The 14,723-nt window shown below is 47.6% G+C and overlaps 1 pseudogene; it reads right to left on the reverse strand.

The window, feature by feature from the left end:
• Positions 1-204: 204 nt before the first annotated feature.
• On the reverse strand, positions 205-4,161 carry LOC126994943 (uncharacterized; annotated as a pseudogene).
• Between the last annotated feature and the right edge of the window lie 10,562 nt (positions 4,162-14,723).

Here is a 14,723-nt window from a genome sequence, read left to right on the forward strand (position 1 = left end):
TAATTTGGCATACTATAGGATAGATAAAGACAGAAATTATCAACTAAATATATTCAAACAAAAAACAAAGATGATATAGCCCACATTACAAGGCTAGCTTACTTAGCCTGGCCTTAAAGCTGATACATAATGTATTCTAGGAGAATTAAAAGTGTTTTTCTAGGAGAAATAAAAGTGTTTTTCTTCCTTATAGTGTTTTCTTCCTTAATCATCCCTCTGTTCAAATTCTCGAAGAGAGGCCATGGCCTGAACATCTGGAAAGCGGAATATGTTCTTCTTTACGTCAGGGACCAGAGGCCCAAACACGATGAATTTGGTGTCAATGATTAGGACCTCTTTAACCGTCTTCTCAGCCCAGGTCCATGCTGAAGGGTCACTGGAGATCGCTTTCTTCTGCAAAAAATCGACCTCCACCTGCGTCACTTCAGTTTCTTCGTCACTTGAAAATACCTTAAGAATTTTCCCCCAGAAGTACTGAGGCTTTGGGTGCGAGAAGTACACTGCGACATATTTATAGGTGTCTGCGTCTTCAATGGTAGGCCTACCATTCTTTGATGTGACCGCCTCTGTTCCATCTGCTGTGGCCTCATCATGCCTATAATCTCTGTCCTTGTCACTTCTGTAATCTGTCTCTTCTCTTCTGTCTTCTGTCTCGTCTCGTCTGTCTTCTGTCTCTCCTTCTGGCTTCTGTCTCTTCTCTTCGTTGTGTCACCTCCTCCATTCTCACTTCTGTAGCCTCCTCAAGGTCGTCTTGCACCTCTTCAAGGTCATCTTCAGCAGATCCTCCAGAGATAAATCACTGGAGGTGTTAGCTTCAGTCATTGCGACACTGGAGACAACTGTTGAGTCCGAGTCCTCATCCTCCTCCTCTTTCAACTTTCTTCTTCCCTGTTGCCTTTTTCTTTGGTGCTTCCTTCGTAGACTTCTCAGTTTGAGTAGGAGCTCCCTTCTTCCGAGGTCTTGCCTTAGACTCGTTCATTTCTGCAATCTTTTGGCGGCACTTCTCATCAGTTATTACAGAGCAACTCATGGGAATGACTCTCCTCTTTTTGTGAGGGGGTAGCACGACGTCCTCTGGAGTGTAGGACAGCCTCTATGGAAGCTGGGGGAAGTTTCTTACCATGCTGAGAGATGCTTGAGACGAGACATTTGAAGAAGAGACTCAATGCAGCCTCATCCCTGCTCAGTAGCTCATCCACCAGCTGTTGGTCCGTGTACTTCTTCAATTCCTGTGAGGGGGCTGTTTGAGAATCCGTGGATGTAGAAGCAGTGGCTGTTCGCTTAGGTGTTGAAGCAGTAGGTGTAGATGCTGCTGGGGTTTCATCATCTTCAGGTGCAGGAGGAGGAGGTATGTCTAGGGACTGGGTACGAGCAGTGGGCAGGATTGGCTGGTCATCGTCATCAGTGGGCTTTCCTGCAGACACCCAGTCATCATAGGTTTTGAGCTTTATTGTATCGAGCCTTGAAGTGTTATACTTCACCCTATCTAGGGGATGGATACCAGTTGCTCGGAAACCTGCCACAATGTTCTCCTTTGACAACCCAGTGTTCCAAACTGAACACAACATGTTCACAAAGAGATCCTTACGAAGGTTCTCACGGCCTCCTGTACTTTGAGTATACTCCAGCAACTTGGAGTCGTAGTACGACTTCAAGGGAGCAAAACAAGCCACATCCAAGGGCTGGAGGAGGTCGGTACAATGAGGTGGCAACTTCAAGATGGTGATGTTGTTTTTCACTGCCAAATCTACTGTACGTAAGGATGTGTGGCTCAGGTGACCATATAGCACCACCAGAATTGGCCCTCCTTCACTACTTCTACAAAAGACTCGAAGAAGTCCTCAAAGACAGAGGTGGTCATCCACCCAGAATCAGTCACAGCATATTGAGTTCCTGGCAAAGCATTATCACCCCGCCAGGTAGTCTGCATCTTCTTGCCTTTGAATACAATCAAAGGTGGTAGTGCAGTCCCATCGGCGCAGCAGGTAGCTAACACAGTGATGTTTTCCCTGTTGGCACCATGTGTAATCCTTACTGTTTTCACCCCTTTGTGCCGATGGTCTTGGCCTTTGATGGGTCTGTAGGAAAACCGGTCTCATCCATATTGAAGATGGAACTAGGCTTGTCTGCTAGTCCCATTTCATCGAAGAGCTTCCCTAACTTGTCGTAAAATCCGTAGACAACGAATGGGTCTGACGTGACACTCTTCCTCGCCAGCTGCATCATGCCTCCTTTCTTTAATGTGAGCCCATGGCGCTTCAAGAAACTGCTCACCCAGTCCCTTCCTGGCCGATTGTCTTTGAAAGGCGTGACACATTGGTTGAATTCCAGGTAGTCATGTATGAGAGATTGAATTCAGCAATGGGAGGAGGCATTCCATTTGCTCCATGATCTTCACGCATCTCAATATTTCTGCCTCCATCTCAGCGGACAGTGCAACCTTCCTTCCCTGCAAACAAAGAAAAACAAAATATGGAAATCAATGTAGTTTTAAAGCTATTGAGTTTAAAATTGATTGAGCAGAAACTATAAAAACTGCTGCCTAACCCAGAAAATGTACTCCTACGGTAAACAGACACAACAAAACTTATGAGAGACTTTGAAACTAAACAGTGTAAAATGGTAATTTCGCATTCGTCTCTGACTCGAACGTGAATCTTATGCATCTGTGACAATGGCTTTATTGTACTAAATTATATTTGTACTCACTCTTTTGCCTGTGTGCGTTGTAGGTTGGTAGTCCTCAGATTCCTGGTGCTTCGTATGGTCACTCCATAGCTTTCCATACCCAATCTTGTGCTTCCTCGATGCTTCCTTAATTGCAACACCACTTGCAATTTCTTCCAGGGCGAGTTTAAGGGTGGCATCATTATATGGCTTAGCCTTCTTAACATAATCTCGCACCATTTTCACAACTTCTGAAACCTAGAAAAAAGGTTAAGTAACATGGGGGAATTGACGATCATAATGGGGGTAAATAGAAAACGTGGATGGGGCATATTACGATCGGTGTGGGGGCAATAAACGATCGGGTAGCGATCCTCAATTGCCCCCACACCAGTCGTAATCTGCCCCACTTTCAGAATGCTGTGGTGTCTTTAATACTTGCATATAAATGCTATGGAAGTGATAGCTATCGCCAATTGCCCCAAATTCTTCAAGCATCGCAAATTGCCCCCAAAATTTATCCGTGTGGTGAATTATAACAAATTTTCTGAAACATTGCAAATGTTTTTTGCAACATTTTTTGCATGGTTTTGGGAGCAATTCTGTCACACATTCATTTTTTAACGTAGAAAAACGATTCACACACTGAAATGACCGCAAATGAATGCTCTAATAGTTTATGCACTCATTTTTGTCCATAGTGATTCCAACACTCCTGAGGCCAAAATCATTTTTTACCTCCAAAATGACCAAATCCCCATTTCATATATATATATATATATATATATATATATATATATATATATATATATATATATATATATATATATATATATATATATATATATATATATATATATATATATATATATATATATATATATATATATATATATATATATATATATATATATATATATATATATATATATATATATATATATATATATATATATATATATATATATGTGTGTGTGTGTGTGTGTGTGTGTGTGTGTGTGTGTGTGTGTTTTATATTTATATAGACATGATTACATAGGCGGACATTAATTCAAATATTTAGACTCTCTCTCTCTCTCTCTCTCGCTGCTGGTGTGCTTGTTCATGCAGGTGTGCTGCAGGGTGAGTGTGTGTCTGTGTACCTGTCACTATCACTTCATACCAATATTCTAACGTCGTCTTCTTTCCACAGCGAAGTCGATAGATGACGGCGGAAGCGAGGCGGTGGAGGAGGAGGACTAGAGCGCCCCCTTCCCTGGCGCGGAATAACCAGAGTCCTGCAAGTCGGCTACCCAAGGCCCTACCGTGGGTCCACTCCCTCCCCCGCTACCCGTATACCTCCTTCCTCACGACGTCCTCCAGCATTACTACTACTGGTGCTGCCGAGACGAAGGCATCTGCTACCGCTCCTGCTGCTGAAGCTCTCGATGGCACTGCTGTTTCCTCCGAGTCCTTTTCCTCGTTTGGTCTTCCTGAGTTTTCCACCGTCTCCATGACCCCGTACTGGCCCTCCAAATACCCCTTGTGCCCCTTCCGGCCGCCTACACTCACCGACGACCTTGACCCACTTATCCATCCCTCCAGCCTCCTCCAGACACCCCCATCCAGCCTCGCTCTGTCCTCCCCCTCCCTGCATGGCTCGGTACACACGCTGCCTGCCGGGGTCGCTGCAGGGCCGTCTACCATGACCCGTAGCTCTTCCATGACCTCGGTGAAGTCCTTCAGATCGCTTCTTGGACCAGGTTCCCCGACCACATGCAGGCGTCCGTGGATCTCGTGCAGCAGGCCAGGACCAGGGCGTGGGTGCGTTCCGATTCGGCCCGTGAGCTGCCTCGGCTGTGTGGAGGGCCTGAGGGTGCTGGACCAATGGGTGAGTAAGACTGCTGCTTTGTTGACTTAATTAAGTGTATAAACTTCATTTAACCCGGTAGCTGCGGGGGTCATGTTTCTTAGGTTAGGTTAGGTTAGGTTAAAGGTCCCATCTAAGCAAAATAATGAGACAGAAACATCATTAGTACAAGCCATTTCATAATATATATCAACGCATTTGTGATCAGTGAATACATCGTCTATTTTGGGAGGTTCATATCATGGCAGAAATTTGGCCTATCGTGTAACGGGTTACCGGGGGGCGTTTAAAGGGCGTTGATTAAGACTTCAGCTTCCTTAAGGCGAATATATTCGTAGCCTATGTACAAGGAGCGTCGGAGCGAGAGCGACTGCCGTTGTGTGTCAGTCGGACTCTCGTGAAGGAGTGACGAGTTACAGGTTGGAAAATAATTGTTACAATTGGTCACGTACGTCAAGGTGACTCAAGCTTGATGAAATGCTTTGTATACAAACTGAGACGGTAAACACTGACGGACGACATTCCTATAAGGTGGCGTGATCTATCTGTCGAGGGTCTTTTCCATTGACAATTGTATGCCTAATTCGTGGTGATACTAAATAATAATAATAATAATACATTGATATCCTACTATAACAATCGCTGCTACACGGTAAAGCCACAAATTTGTCCCGTCGCTGCTACCGGGATAATGGTCCATAAGATATACGTATATAGAAGCTTTACAAGAAGTTACGTGCTCTCCTACATGGACAAGATATGAAACGGCATACACACTTTCTCGTTTCACTAGAGTCTCTTGGGTGTTCATTAAGTTTAGAAAGTTACATAAATATTGCTACGTACTTCAACAAATTCAGTAATCAAGTAACATTATAGCAACTTTTGACTTGGCTGCTTGTTAAATAAGAACCATTGTCGAAGTTTATGTATATACTATTTGTCCCAAACATTACTTTCTATAACATTATTTTTCTTTGTTATATCTCAGCTTACAGAGGTACAGAACGAAAACAAGGGACAGGATTTGACCGTTGAAAACAAACACAGGTGAGCTCGTTGAGAATGGAAAAGATATGAGTCAAATGATGAATGACTATTTCCTCTCAGTTTTCACGCAGGAAGATCTAACAACCATTCCAGAGAGAGTTCAGGTTTATGAGGGCGAAGAGAACGACAAGTTGAGGGATGTGATCATCACTAGGCAAGTAGTCCAGGATGAGATTGGTAGGTTGAAGAAAACAAATCGCCGGGGCAGGACAAAGTATTCCCACGGATTCTGAAAGAGTGCAAGGAGGTCCTCAGTGGTCCAGTTACCAATATCTTTAATATGTCGGTAAATTCTGGGTATGTGCCCAATCAATGGAATTTACATTTACATTTACATTTACATCAGTTGTAGAAAAGATGTTGGAGTCCCTCAAGGGTCGGTGATGGGTCCTCTGCTTTTATTATTTACATCAATGACTTGGACACAGGAATTAGTAGTGATGTCAGTAAGTTCGCATATGATACCAAGATCGGTAGAGTAATCCAATCAGACAGGGACGCTACTGTTCTCCAGGATGAGCTTGACAGACTATATCATTAAGGTGAAATGGCAGATGGAATTCAATGTCGGGAAGTGTAGCATTCTGAGTGTAGGTAGGAATAATCCCTCACACAATTACTCCTTAAATGACACTCCTCTAAGCTGGTCTGGGCGTGAGAGAGACTTAGGAGTACTAGTGAGCGCTGACCTCCGTCCTAGGGCTCAATGCATTCAGGCTAAAAATCGGGCAAACAGAGTACTTGGTTTCATCTCAAGGAGCGTAAGCAATAGGAGCGCTGAAGTCATCCTCAAACTTTACTTAGCATTAGTTAGACCTCATCTCGATTATGCAGTTCAGTTCTGGTCCCCCTACTATAGAATGGATATCAAGATGTTAGAATCTGTACAGAGGAGGATGCCAAAGATGATTCAGGGGGTGAGAAACTTGCCTTATGAAGATAGGCTGAAGCATTTAAATCTACACTCTAGAAAGGCGAAGGTTGCGAGGAGACTTGATCGAAGTCTATAAATGGATGAAGGGCTTTAATAAAAGGGATGTCAATAAGATTTTGATAGTAAAAGAGCCAGGTAGGAAGCGTAGCAATGGTTTTAAGTTAGACAAATTCAGATTCAACAAAGACATAGGCAAGAACTGGTTCACCAAAAGAGTGGTAGATGAATGGAACAGGCCTGGGAGCCATGTTGTGGGTGCCAATACCGTAGATACATTCAGGAAGAGGTTAGATAAAACCACGGATGGTGAGGTAAGGTGGGGTTGAGTGTACAGGAGCTGCCTTGTATAGGCCAACCAGCCTCTTGCAGACTCCTTACGTTCTTATGTTCTTATATACTGTACCTACTGTCATTAACTTATTTGTCATAGTCTATTTTTATTACTTTTCTTGTTCTATGATCTTATTACTTATTTAATGTATTGTTTAAGGATTGATCGGCTGGAGGTTAAATGAGTACTTATAAATATAGAGATGAGATAAGATAAGATAAGATAAAGTTATATGGAGATAGAGTTGCCAAGAAAATAGAACTGTAAGGAGATAAGATAACAATGTAAAAAAAAAAAAAAGTAGATAAATTATCAGGTATGGATATATATATATATATATATATATATATATATATATATATATATATATATATATATATATATATATATATATATATATATATATATATATATATATATATATTTTTTTTTTTTTTTTTACGTCTTGGCCAATTGCGCTAGGTAGGGCCAGCAGGTTCTTCCCAGTAGATCCTGACAGTCGGTCCAAGGCAAGGTATGTCGTGCCTTCCGGTAAAAATATAGCTTGTTTTATAGCTATTTATCATTGTGTTTGACTCGTGCCTGTTTTACTGTTTACTGATGGAGGGAAAGAAAATGGGCTTGGAAATAAATAGTGGTACTTTTGTCATGGAGAAAGAGTGAAAAAGGAATGGGAGCTGGAGGAAGGAAGGAATGGGGAGCTTAGGAAGGGAAGGTGGATGGGAGCTGGAGGAAGAGGAAGAAGGTGGTTGGAGGAAGAGGAAGTGAATGGAGCTGGAGGAAGGGAAGTGGGAGATGAGGAATGGAAGGAAAGGAAGAGGAATGGGGAGCAGGAGGAAGGGAAGGGAATGGGGAGCTGGAGGAAGGAAGGAATGGGAGCTGGAGGAAGGGAAGGAATGGGGAGCTGGAGGAAGGAAGGAATGGGGAGCTGGAGGAAGGAAGGAATGGGGAGCTGGAGGAAGGGAAGGAATGGGGAGCTGGAGGAAGGAAGGAATGGGGAGCTGGAGGAAGGGAAGGAATGGGGAGCTGGAGGAAGGGAAGGAATGGGGAGCTGAGGAAGGGAAGGGAATGGGGAGCTGGAGGAAGGAAGGAATGGAGAGCTGGAGGAAGGAAGGAATGGGGAGCTGGAGGAAGGGAAGGAATGGGAGCTGGAGGAAGGAAGGAATGGGGAGCTGGAGGAAGGAAGGAATGGGGAGCTGGAGGAAGGGAAGGAATGGGAGCTGGAGGAAGGGAAGGAATGGGAGCTGGAGGAAGGGAAGGAATGGGGAGCTGGAGGAAGGGAAGGAATGGGGAGCTGGAGGAAGGGAAGGAATGGGGAGCTGGAGGAAGGGAAGGAATGGGGAGCTGGAGGAAGGGAAGGAATGGGAGCTGGAGGAAGGGAAGGAATGGGAGAGTGGAGGAAGGGAAGGAATGGGAGCTGGAGGAAGGGAAGGAATGGGAGCTGGAGGAAGGAAGGGAATGGAGAGCTGGAGGAAGGAAGGAATGGGGAGCTGAGGAAGGGAAGGAATGGGAGCTGGAGGAAGGGAAGGAATGGGAGCTGGAGGAAGGAAGGAATGGGGAGCTGGAGGAAGGAAGGAATGGGAGCTGGAGGAAGGGAAGGAATGGGAGCTGGAGGAAGGGAAGGAATGGGAGCTGGAGGAAGGAAGGAATGGAGAGCTGGAGGAAGGAAGGAATGGAGGAGGGGAAGGAATGGGGAGCTGGAGGAAGGGAAGGAATGGGAGCTGGAGGAAGGGAAGTGAATGGGAGCTGGAGGAAGGGAAGGAATGGGGAGCTGGAGGAAGGAAGGAATGGGAGCTGGAGGAAGGAAGGAATGGGGAGCTGGAGGAAGGGAAGGAATGGGAGCTGGAGGAAGGGAAGGAATGGGGAGCTGGAGGAAGGAAGGAATGGGAGCTGGAGGAAGGGAAGGAATGGGGAGCTGGAGGAAGGGAAGGAATGGAGAGCTGGAGGAAGGAAGGAATGGGAGCTGGAGGAAGGGAAGGAATGGAGAGCTGGAGGAAGGGAAGGAATGGAGAGCTGGAGGAAGGGAAGGAATGGGGAGCTGGAGGAAGGGAAGGAATGGGAGCTGAGGAAGGGAAGGGAATGGAGAGCTGGAGGAAGGGAAGGAATGGGGAGCTGGAGGAAGGAAGGGAATGGGGAGCTGGAGGAAGGGAAGGAATGGAGAGCTGGAGGAAGGGAAGGAATGGAGAGTTGAGGAAGGAATGGAGAGCTGGAGGAAGGGAAGGAATGGAGAGCTGGAGGAAGGGAAGTGAATGGAGAGCTGGAGGAAGGGAAGGAATGGGGAGCTGGAGGAAGGAAGGAATGGGAGCTGGAGGAAGGAAGGGAATGGAGAGCTGGAGGAAGGGAAGGGAATGGGAGCTGGAGGAAGGGAAGGAATGGAGAGCTGGAGGAAGGAAGTGAATGGGGAGCTGGAGGAAGGGAAGGAATGGAGAGCTGGAGGAAGGGAAGGGAATGGAGAGCTGGAGGAAGGGAAGTGAATGGGAGCTGGAGGAAGGGAAGGAATGGGAGCTGGAGGAAGGAAGGAATGGGGAGCTGGAGGAAGGGAAGGGAATGGAGAGCTGGAGGAAGGGAAGGAATGGGGAGCTGGAGGAAGGGAATGGGAGCTGGAGGAAGGGAAGGAATGGAGAGGAGGAAGGGAAGGAATGGAGAGCTGGAAGGGAAGGAATGGAGAGCTGGAGGAAGGGAAGGAATGGGAGCTGGAGGAAGGGAAGGAATGGGAGCTGGAGGAAGGGAAGGAATGGAGAGCTGGAGGAAGGGAAGGAATGGAGAGCTGGAGGAAGGAAGTGAATGGGAGCTGGAGGAAGGGAAGGAATGGGAGCTGGAGGAAGGGAAGGAATGGAGAGCTGGAGGAAGGGAAGGAATGGAGAGCTGGAGGAAGGGAAGGAATGGGGAGCTGGAGGAAGGGAAGGAATGGAGAGCTGGAGGAAGGGAAGGAATGGAGAGCTGGAGGAAGGGAAGGAATGGAGAGCTGGAGGAAGGGAAGGAATGGAGAGCTGGAGGAAGGGAAGTGAATGGAGAGCTGGAGGAAGGGAAGGAATGGGAGCTGGAGGAAGGAAGTGAATGGAGAGCTGGAGGAAGGGAAGTGAATGGGAGCTGGAGGAAGGGAAGGAATGGAGAGCTGGAGGAAGGGAAGTGAATGGGGAGCTGGAGGAAGGAAGGAATGGGGAGCTGGAGGAAGGGAAGGAATGGAGAGCTGGAGGAAGGGAAGTGAATGGAGAGCTGGAGGAAGGGAAGTGAATGGGAGAGCTGGAGGAAGGAAGGAATGGAGAGCTGGAGGAAGGGAAGTGAATGGGGAGCTGGAGGAAGGGAAGTGAATGGGGAGCTGGAGGAAGGAAGGAATGGGAGCTGGAGGAAGGAATGGAGCTGGAGGAAGGGAAGTGAATGGGAGCTGGAGGAAGGAAGTGAATGGGAGCTGGAGGAAGGGAAGGAATGGGAGCTGGAGGAAGGGAAGGAATGGGAGCTGGAGGAAGGGAAGTGAATGGGAGCTGGAGGAAGGAAGTGAATGGAGAGCTGGAGGAAGGGAAGGAATGGGAGCTGGAGGAAGGAAGGAATGGGAGCTGGAGGAAGGAAGGAATGGGAGCTGGAGGAAGGGAAGTGAATGGGGAGCTGGAGGAAGGGAAGGAATGGGGAGCTGGAGGAAGGGAAGTGAATGGGGAGCTGGAGGAAGGAAGGAATGGGGAGCTGGAGGAAGGGAAGGAATGGGAGCTGGAGGAAGGAAGTGAATGGGAGCTGGAGGAAGGGAAGGAATGGGGAGCTGGAGGAAGGGAAGGAATGGGGAGCTGGAGGAAGGAAGGAATGGGGAGCTGGAGGAAGGGAAGGAATGGGAGCTGGAGGAAGGGAAGGAATGGGGAGCTGGAGGAAGGGAAGGAATGGGAGCTGGAGGAAGGGAAGGAATGGGGAGCTGGAGGAAGGGAAGGAATGGGGAGCTGGAGGAAGGGAAGTGAATGGGGAGCTGGAGGAAGGGAAGGAATGGGAGCTGGAGGAAGGGAAGGAATGGGAGCTGGAGGAAGGAAGGAATGGGGAGCTGGAGGAAGGGAAGTGAATGGGAGCTGGAGGAAGGGAAGTGAATGGAGAGCTGGAGGAAGGGAAGGAATGGGAGCTGGAGGAAGGGAAGGAATGGGGAGCTGGAGGAAGGAAGTGAATGGGAGCTGGAGGAAGGAAGGAATGGGAGCTGGAGGAAGGGAAGGAATGGGAGCTGGAGGAAGGAAGTGAATGGGAGCTGGAGGAAGGGAATGGGGAGCTGGAGGAAGGGAAGTGAATGGGGAGCTGGAGGAAGGGAAGGAATGGAGAGCTGGAGGAAGGAAGGGAATGGGAGCTGGAGGAAGGAAGGAATGGGAGCTGGAGGAAGGGAAGGAATGGGGAGCTGGAGGAAGGGAAGGGAATGGGAGCTGGAGGAAGGAAGGAATGGGGAGCTGGAGGAAGGAAGTGAATGGGAGCTGGAGGAAGGGAAGGAATGGGAGCTGGAGGAAGGAAGTGAATGGGGAGCTGGAGGAAGGGAAGTGAATGGGAGCTGGAGGAAGGGAAGGAATGGGAGCTGGAGGAAGGGAAGTGAATGGGAGCTGGAGGAAGGGAAGTGAATGGGAGCTGGAGGAAGGAAGGGAATGGGAGCTGGAGGAAGGAAGGAATGGGAGCTGGAGGAAGGGAAGTGAATGGGGAGCTGGAGGAAGGGAAGGAATGGCGAGCTGGAGGAAGGGAAGTGAATGGCGAGCTGGAGGAAGGGAATGGGGAGCTGGAGGAAGGGAAGGAATGGGAGCTGGAGGAAGGGAAGTGAATGGGGAGCTGGAGGAAGGAAGGAATGGCGAGCTGGAGGAAGGGAAGGAATGGGGAGGTGGAGGAAGGGAAGTGAATGGAGAGCTGGAGGAAGGGAAGGAATGGCGAGCTGGAGGAAGGGAAGTGAATGGGGAGCTGGAGGAAGGAAGGAATGGGGAGCTGGAGGAAGGGAAGTGAATGGGAGCTGGAGGAAGGGAAGGAATGGGGAGCTGGAGGAAGGAAGGAATGGGAGCTGGAGGAAGGGAAGGAATGGGAGCTGAGGAAGGGAAGTGAATGGGAGCTGGAGGAAGGAAGGAATGGGGAGCTGGAGGAAGGGAAGTGAATGGGAGCTGGAGGAAGGAAGGAATGGGAGCTGGAGGAAGGAAGGAATGGGGAGCTGGAGGAAGGGAAGGGAATGGGGAGCTGGAGGAAGGGAAGTGAATGGGGAGCTGGAGGAAGGGAAGGGAATAGGGAGCTGGAGAAAGGAAGTGAATGGGAGCTGGAGGAAGGGAAGGAATGGGGAGCTGGAGGAAGGAAGGAATGGAGAGCTGGAGGAAGGAAGGAATGGGAGCTGGAGGAAGGGAAGTGAATGGAGAGCTGGAGGAAGGAAGGAAAAAAGCGAATGGAAAGCAGGAGGGGGATGGAATTGGAAAAAGAAGTGGTTAGTGGTTCCTTGTTTAACGGTCTTGTAACTCTTTGGATAGAGAAGGTAAGAAGAAGAGGGAGTTGGAAATAATGGGGTATCTATTTTAACTTTATTGATGGAGAGGCAAAGAAAAACAGGAGCTTGAAAATAATTGTGCTACTTATTCCAACTTTTTGGATGGAGACGGTAAGAAAAAAAAGTTGAATGGAAAGAAAATATTGTGGTGCCCTATTTTAACATCTGATTGATTGGCCTGGTAAAAAAACATTGGGACATTTATTATTATTGGCGTCACAGACGCCGAACAACAGATTGTCCATCTTGTTGTTCTCTTCAAGTTGTTTTCCTATATAATAACGTCTTGGCCTCTGGCGTCGGTAGGCCTTCATAGTAGGGCCTGATGGTCGGCCCGTTGTGGCTCAGGCAAGTGTTTATAGTGGCGCCATCTTTACTTTTCAGCATTTTCCATAGGAGTAAAAGAAAAATATAATATGAGATAAATATAGGGGAGACCGAATGAGAGGAGGAGGAGGGATGTGATAATGAAGGTGGATGAAGTAAATGATGATAAGGTGAGAGAATATGAGAGAAAAAAAAAAAAATAAATAAATAAATAAAACGAATACAGTGGACAAACTAGAACAGGGAAATCAAAACCAGTAAAAAAAAAAACAGCATAACAATAGAATAGAGAGGAAGAATAGAATAAAACATGTAAAGCAGAACAGTATAATAATAATAAAAGTTAGGAACAGGATACTGTTGTCAGGTGTGTGTGTGTGTGTGTGTGTGTGTGTGTGTGTGTGTGTGTGTGTGTGTGTGTGTGTGTGTGGTCATTAACAGTAAGGTCAGGGCAGGTAGGCAGAAAGGTGTGTGTATGAGGTTGGTTGGGTCAGGTAAGGTCAGGTGTTGTCAGGTATATCAGACCTTGAGAGGGAGAGAGAAGAATAGGGTAGGAGGGGAAGAAGTGATAACGGGGAGGAGTAGGGGATTAAAAAAGAGAGTGAGGAAAGGAGAGGCGAAGAGAAAGAGGGAAAGGTAAAGGGGAAGAATGGGCAGGAGAGGAGAGTGAGGGAGTGATGTAGATAGGGGTGGATATAGAGGAAGGGGATGAAGAGAGGGAGGTGGGTCATGGGAGTGGTTCATAACCGTTTTTGTCATTTTTAACCCAAAGTCCCGAGCAGTCGCAGATAAGGTCATTGTAGCTTCTGGTGTCGAGGCGAGCAGACGAGACGCTATCCTCCACATCTCCATACCTCTCCCGCCTTCCCTCCATCAGTAACGAGTTATACCTCCATCTCGAGTCCCTCAATCTCTCCACACCTACCATCAGTAAGCCTCGACCCATGTCCCTGCTGCCACTGAGTCCCCCAGTGCCTCGTCTGCGCCTCACCCTTACTCCCTTTGCTCTAAGGTTCATTCCTAGAGCCTCCCCCTACCTCTCATATCACCCTCATCACCAGCACAGCCTTCCCCCAGCATCCACCCTTTGGCATCCGTCCAATTTTCCACCAGCATTCCTCAGCACCCCATATCACCCGATCAACCTTCCCCCAGCATTCCCCAACACCCCAAATCTCCCTCCCAGCCTTCTCCCAGCATCCCTCTCCACCCAAGAGATCCCCGTACCCCATATTCACCCTCGAGCACTTCTCCCAATGGAACCATGACCCCCCAGCGGTCCTACAGGTTACTTCGCAGGCCCCCCTCCCCCCGCCAGGACTCCCCCGTGCTGGAGAGGTTGCGGCAGGGGCTGGACACTGTGGAGAGGACGTGTATTTCCGTAGATGAGGTTCCGAGGAGCCCACCGATGACGTGTGTTGGCTGCGAGGAGGGACTGAAGCGGCTGCAGAGCTTGGTGATTAAGCTACAAGGAGACTAGAGTACTAATATAGTCTCCTTGGTAGGCTACGTGTTGGCTTTATTGAGTTTACTTACTTTATTTCACCGCAGTTTTGTTTCGTTATTATTTCACATATTTTTATATATTTAGTTTAGCTATTTCACGGTAGTTTTGCTCAGTTAGGTGATTTAGTGTTACGAATGTGTGTGTGTGTGTGTGTGTGTCCACGTTTCAAGTTTTAATTATTTATCTCACGGCATTACTGTTTACTTAGTTTTCGGTAATTATTTCACAGCATTCATATTTATTTTGGATCTACCGGTAGTTATCTCAGAGCTCTATTGTTCACCGGTACTTATTTTTAGCGGTTTATTTCACACCATAGCAGATACTCTTCTTTCCCTAACAATACTAATTCTACACATACTCTTGACTCGTGTTATTAATAGCATCTTTTTTCTAACTTCTAGGTGGAGGAAATGGAGGCACGCGGATACTCTTCTTTCCCTAACAGTACTAATTTTACACATCATAAACTCTTTACTCGTGTTATTAATAGCATTTTTTTTCTTCCTTTTAGGTGGAGGAAATGGGGGGATGCGGTAGGCAGCCCGTGAGTCCCAGGGAGACGCTGGTGCCCATACTGGAAGAGGAGGC

The sequence above is a fragment of the Eriocheir sinensis genome, unplaced genomic scaffold (genome assembly GCF_024679095.1).
Source record: "Eriocheir sinensis breed Jianghai 21 unplaced genomic scaffold, ASM2467909v1 Scaffold930, whole genome shotgun sequence".
In the NCBI taxonomy this organism is placed as follows: Eukaryota; Metazoa; Arthropoda; class Malacostraca; order Decapoda; family Varunidae; genus Eriocheir; species Eriocheir sinensis.